Source organism: Rattus norvegicus, chromosome 2 (genome assembly GCF_021556685.1).
Source record: "Rattus norvegicus strain SHRSP/BbbUtx chromosome 2, alternate assembly SHRSP_T2T, whole genome shotgun sequence".
Classification (NCBI taxonomy): Eukaryota; Metazoa; Chordata; class Mammalia; order Rodentia; family Muridae; genus Rattus; species Rattus norvegicus.
In genome coordinates, this window is record NC_141535.1 from 117,711,305 (window position 1) to 117,717,500 (window position 6,196).

The 6,196-nt window shown below is 41.1% G+C and overlaps 1 pseudogene; it reads left to right on the forward strand.

Moving 5' to 3' along the window:
* The first annotated feature begins 851 nt into the window (after nucleotides 1-851).
* Rsrc2-ps1 (arginine and serine rich coiled-coil 2, pseudogene 1) lies at nucleotides 852-3,491 on the forward strand (annotated as a pseudogene).
* The last annotated feature ends 2,705 nt before the right edge of the window (nucleotides 3,492-6,196 follow it).

The window sequence follows — 6,196 nt, forward strand, 5'->3', positions numbered from 1 at the left end:
AGGAAGGATCCTGCAGCAACCTGTCTTTAGCAGCCTAATATTTCCCATCTGTAACATGAGAATAATACTCGTGCAAGAATGTGTGAAGGTTACCTGAAACAGACCTGGTTTATAATGCTACTCACCAATGATAGTGATAAAAGAAGGAAGAAGGGAGGGAGGGAAGGAAGACAGGGAGAAGAAGGAAGAAGAGAATGAAGGGAGAGAGCAAGCTTTGTCTTGATGTGACACATACATATGTATACATGTGCACACACATTACCAACACTCATGATTTTAAATGTTTCCAATGAAGACAAAGTTGAAGGTCATTTTTTGTGAAGGATGTTAGAGTAAAAACGATTGTATAGGAAGCCTAGAACAAATTCATCATAACTTTTAATCACCCAACTATATAATCATTAAATATAATCAATAAGAATGTGCCCTGCAGTCTATTTTGTATCTCAGACTTTTCTCTAGGCCACCTGAAACCTGTATTAAGTAGTCATAAGCATTGTGATCCTACCATCTCATGAACATGTAAACTAAGAAGATGGATGCATTAACCAGCCAACCAGAGAGAATCCTTCATATTCATGTTAAATTCAAGTACAAAAACAAATGGGTGGAACTTCAAATATTAAAAACCAGAGCTGACCACTGAAGTACCATTTCAGAAACAGTGGTCCAAAGAGGTGATTCCCCAATGAGGGAAGATGATGTGTGCTTAGAAGAGAATATTCTAGACACACAGAAAGGAGCATGCCCGGTATATTCAAAGAAGGGAAAAGAGAAGAATGAGTTTAAGGAAAGGAACAAAAAAATGGACCAGAGAAATTATGCAGGGGCAGGTCAGATGTCCAAGGACCATGATGAGGAAGCAGACTACACTGAGGGACAATTCTGAGCAGCAGAGTGAACAAAAGTAATTTACATTGTCAAAAGCTTGTCTGGTTTTATAAGAAAAATCCCCTTATGAAAGGACTTAGCAGTAGGAAGACAGGGTAGGAGAAAGACCAGGCACTTGGGTTCACAGATGTAAGGGGTTTGTTGGCTGTCTTAAAAACCAGCAGGTTCTTACACAGTCAGTTCTGAAGAGAAGAGAAGATAGATAGCCCATATTCAGGGGCAATACCATAACACTCAGAAGCCCATCTTGATGTGACCAAGGGTACGACCCTTCAAAAAGAATGTTTGAAAGACCCTCACATCTGGTTCTGACATTGGGTTACTTGGGAATGGGGAAATGGAGGCCACCTTTCCCAGGTGGCTATCGGGGTATCTGGCCTGCCATGGTGAAAGAGAAAGAAATGGAGAGACTCCCTACTCTTCCCATATCAAGATACCAATGACAGTTTCTTTGAGGCTGTGGTAGTCATTGAGGGGTTACTCCATACATAACAATTTCCAAGAATATAGAAATCTAGGAGGAAGAAAGAGAGAGTTTGGGACTCTACAGCCAGGGGAGGAGCTGGGCTGTATAGTAGGCCTGGTGACAGGAGCTGCCCAATCCCTTGTTTACTGGGGGATTTTTATCAGAATTCCCTTATATCCAGATTATGATAAGATTTCTCAGCATTTCCCACAGAGCCTCCCTCCTGTCATCATCATCCCCAGAAGAAGCAAGAGACAAGTAAGAATTCAGTAAAGCATTAATAAGTCCTATAATAAAAGAACACATTCTGCTATACTTCTACTCAGTGAACTCTGACCTTCTATAACCTAGAACATTGCATATCATTGGTACTCATGTTTTAAAATGCTACCCTAACTGCAGGCTATGTATCCTAGATTGGCAGCATTGGTGGCTCTATCTTAGGAACGATGTTGACACACAGACAAGAAAGCCAAGCTTATTTTCCTTTTGATCTCAACAACTCTGGAGGATGATAGGCTCCCCTAGTAACAGCTCCTATGACATTGCTGTAGTTATGACGCCAAGATTCCTAAACCCCTATTTCCAAGGCCATTCCTGCTCTGTATCCAGTTGCTTAAAGGACTTTCCCATTAGGCGTCATAAATTCATATGAAATTCTTCATCATCCCCTTAAAACATAATGCCACACCTTTTGTGCCATCTAAGTCTCTCGCACAAGAGATTTAGTCTGTGGCAAAGTTTCTTGTGTGGCCAGTACTATTGAGTACAGCAAGCAGAGGCGCTGCCTTAGCGGCCAGGACTCAAAAACAATGGTGGCTATTGAAACAGAATGAGATGGATTAGCCCCAGAAAAGACATCACCGGATAGAGAAAAAGAAAAAAGAACAGTCAGATATATCTATTTCTCCTAGAGCCTCAAAGCATCATTATTCAAGGTCAAGGTCAAGAGAAGGAAAATGAAAATCAGATAATGATGGAAGAAAGCACAGGAGCCAGAGCAGAAGCCGAGAGGCTGGAAGACATGAATCTAAGAAAAGTCCTCTAAGGGACACAAGTCTGAGGAGCACAGTAACAAAGAACATTCTTCTTACAAAGGAAGAGAGTGATTAAATTCATCTGAGAATGGTGAGGGCAGACATAAATACAAATAAAGGAAGTCATCACAGAGCAGAAGCCATTCAAGGACTAGATCACGTGAAAGGCACCATTGCAATAGAAGCAGGGAAAGGAAGAAGTCTCAGTCAAGAAGTAGGGATCGGAAAAAGATCTCGATCCAGAAGCAGAGACAGGAAGAAGTCAAGATCTAGAAGCAGGGATAGAAAACGAAGGATGAGGACATGTTCCTGGTCAAGAACCAGACACAGGCATAGGACTAGAAGCAGGAGCAGATCAAGGAGTCAAAGAGAATTGAAAAACCAAGAAGATTTAGCAGAAACCTAAGCCAAACACCTAGGGGACACCTACCTCCCTTCAGAGGCAGAAACACAGCAATGGACACCCAAGAAGCTTAGCTAGGAGATTAGAACGGGCAAAGAAATTGCAAGAACAATGAGAAAAGAAAATGGTTGGAAAACAAAAACAAGAAATAGCTGCAGCGGCTGCAGCCACTGAAGCTACTGTTCTTAATGTTGCTGCACTGTTGGCAACAAGAACGTGGGTTACTCCTCAGACAGCTATAGCAGCTCAAATGTCAGTCCTGTGAGCTAAAGCCTTGGCAGAGACCAGCATAGTTGTGCCCAGCCACCATAACCCAGCAGCTGTGAATCTAGTGAAATTTGCTGAGCAAGAGAAAAAGAGGAAAATGCTCTGGCAAGGCAAGGAAGAAGGCAACAGATCTTAGTCTGCTGAGATATGGGGAAAATTGAATTTTAGAAACAAGGACCAAAATGCCAAATTTAGGAAGTTAATGGGCATTAAGAGTGAAGGTGAAGCTGGCTGTAGCTCCCTTGATAAAGAAAGTTACAAGATTTTGAAGCAACAAGAAGTTTTTCAAAATCTTGATGCTCAGTATGAATGGCAAGATTGCAAGTCCACACACGAAGAGCAATGCGATTTGGGTTTCACGTCATCAATGCGTGAAATGAATACGATTAGAAAAATATCAGTTTGGGACTTTATAGACTTGTTCTGATGTCAGGCCCTTGTTCACCACACAGCCAGTATTCTAGCTTGCATGGGTGTTGCATTGACTTTAATTTTTTGAAAAATATGATTTTTTATAAATATCATATTAGTGATACTGGTGTTAGTGTTGTAATCAGGTTAAACCCACCTCCATTAAACTTGACAGGAATATAGAAGGACAATATTTTTTAGTTCATGAATTCTACTTTTCAAATATATTAAAGGGTGGGATAAAAATCTCATACATAGATTTTCTCATGTCCACTGTCTTGTGTACTTTTGTACTTAACCTTGTACAGTTATTTTCATCTCTTGAAACATGAAAGAAGTGTTATGTCAATGTTCTTTAGAAGATCTGGCCATTTTGATACACAATCCTGCACACAAGCTGGGCAATGATAATAAAAATGGTTTTCTCAAAAAAATAATAATGTCACTGCGATTTTCATCACATTCCAACCACTGAGCTGGTCCCTGTCTTTCTGACTTCAAACACTGAGAAATCTTCAAAGTTCAGGTTCCAGACCAGACTACTGAGGTCATTGGACATCTGTATGTAGCTTCTACCACTTCCCCTGCATTAAACAATCTCTCTCAGAAATTCTTTTTAACTTCAGCCACCCTAGAAAGGTCAGGAATTCTCACCAGTTATCCTAGCAACTGCAGAAGGAACTCCACCTAAAGCAGACTGAGTCAGCGGCACTGAACTGGAGAATACATATGATATGATATGATACTCTTCAGTTGTACTAAAAAGAGAGAGATGATTTATTTCCTTAGCTACTATTTATTTCCTTAGTTACTTAGCTTTTTCATTGAGCGGAATGCAGGTTAGGAACATCAAAACTCAAAGTTCACATAAGAAACAGTTGGCAATGGTGGTTCTGAGGACGAGTCTATGGGTTTTATATTTACAAGAACGTCTAAACACAAACTAAACCAGACAGAGATGGAGCTTCAGATAGAATGGGCAGAACCTGGTAGTTGTGGAAAATAAGAAAGGGAAGGGTGAGAACCCCAAGGAAACAGCTGAAGAGCTAAGAGGCATCAATGTGTACTAGTGACAGAGTGGAAACAGAGTCTATGAAGGGTTGGAAGATTGAAAGTCAGAGAGTGCTAACAGATTTCCTTGGTTACACCTAATCCCCCAGCTCTGTGGCAATGGGATTGCTCTGACCCTCTGTAGACAACTTCTACAAGTTGCTTCTAGTTCATGCTCTTGGTTCCAGTTGGGTTGATAGGAGGGAAAGCATCAGCAAGGGAGGAAGAAAGAGAGGAGGGTGGAGGATATTCTCCTCTGCTTCCCCCTGCAGGTTTCTGGGGCCCTAGGCAGTGACTGTCAACTAAGGACTAAAGTTCCTATAAGGAAGACCTCAGTTACTATAGTAAACGACCACATTATCCTGTGTTTTCTCTACATCCCGCCCCCCCACATTGCTATAAATCAGTGCCATCTAATCTCTACTCAAATGATATAATTTGCGTGTGCCATCTATTTCTTACCAAGATCCATACTGAGAGGAGATGAGGGCTATGATTAGAAGAGGGTAATTACGACAAGAAGAAAGAAGGTCAAGCTGCATGTTGTGAGAGCCAGTATTCTGTTGTTTAGTGTGGAATAAAGTCTAGAGTAGACATCAGGCCCACCCTTGTTTCTTTTCAGATCCTGGTTAAACAATGTTTATATCTATTTCAGCTGAGCCCAAGGAATATATATGAGGGCTTTCTTTAACCTTAATCATCTTGGGAAAGTGTCCTACTAATGGTTAAAATAATTGGAGGACAAAAAGCAGAATGGAAGAGTGGCAGAACCCTGAAGAGGAAACTTTTTTACTGTGTTGAAACAGAAAATTTTCAAGTTCACCAAGCCTCCCATTTCACATGAACCCAATTAAACTAAACAGAACTTTAAAATGAACCAAATCTAGTCAGGCAGCAGGAGCTCACGCTTCTCAGCTATGATGGGAGACAGCATTCACAGGTGCCAGCCAAATTGTTTCTTTTTCTAATTTGCCTTCCCAGCCATTGGCCTCACCACAGTACCCCAAAAAGAGCGACCCTGAACTGCTGGATCCTTGGCACTGGTCCAGATCTGCTTGTCAGTTCCTCTTGTAAACAAACATGCTTTACCCTGTGGCCAGCTAACACGTGGAGCTCCAAGACAGTAGAAGAGGCAGATAGTCAGAGGGGCGGAAAAAGAGTGAGTGAGCGCATTTGTAATGTTAATTCAGTAGCGGTCAAAGTTCCTTTAGTAGTTCATAGATTTGTGGCTTCACTTCCAAAGCTACCCTACCATCAGAATGTGCAAGACTGGATTTTATTCACAAATAATCAGGTTACATATCTGGAAATTATTAATGCCTGTCACCCTAAAGTTTTAAGGATGCTAAACGCATTTGGAGATAGATAAATCTATATTTGTTAGATTCGTTCACAAATAGCTATGGTGTGTATGCAATAATATCAGCATATCTCTGCCCACATTGAATATACTTTCTAGTAAAGATAATAACATGGGTCCATCGAGCTGGCTCAGCTGGTAAAGGTGCTTGCCACCAATACTGATGACCTACGTTTGATCCCTAGAACCCACGTGGTAGGAGAGAATCAATGTCTTCAAGTTGTCTTCTAACATGTATCATCTCCACACACATGCTGCGGTGCTCTGGTACTCACATGTACACACAAGAAATAAATAAAAGTACCTGTAAA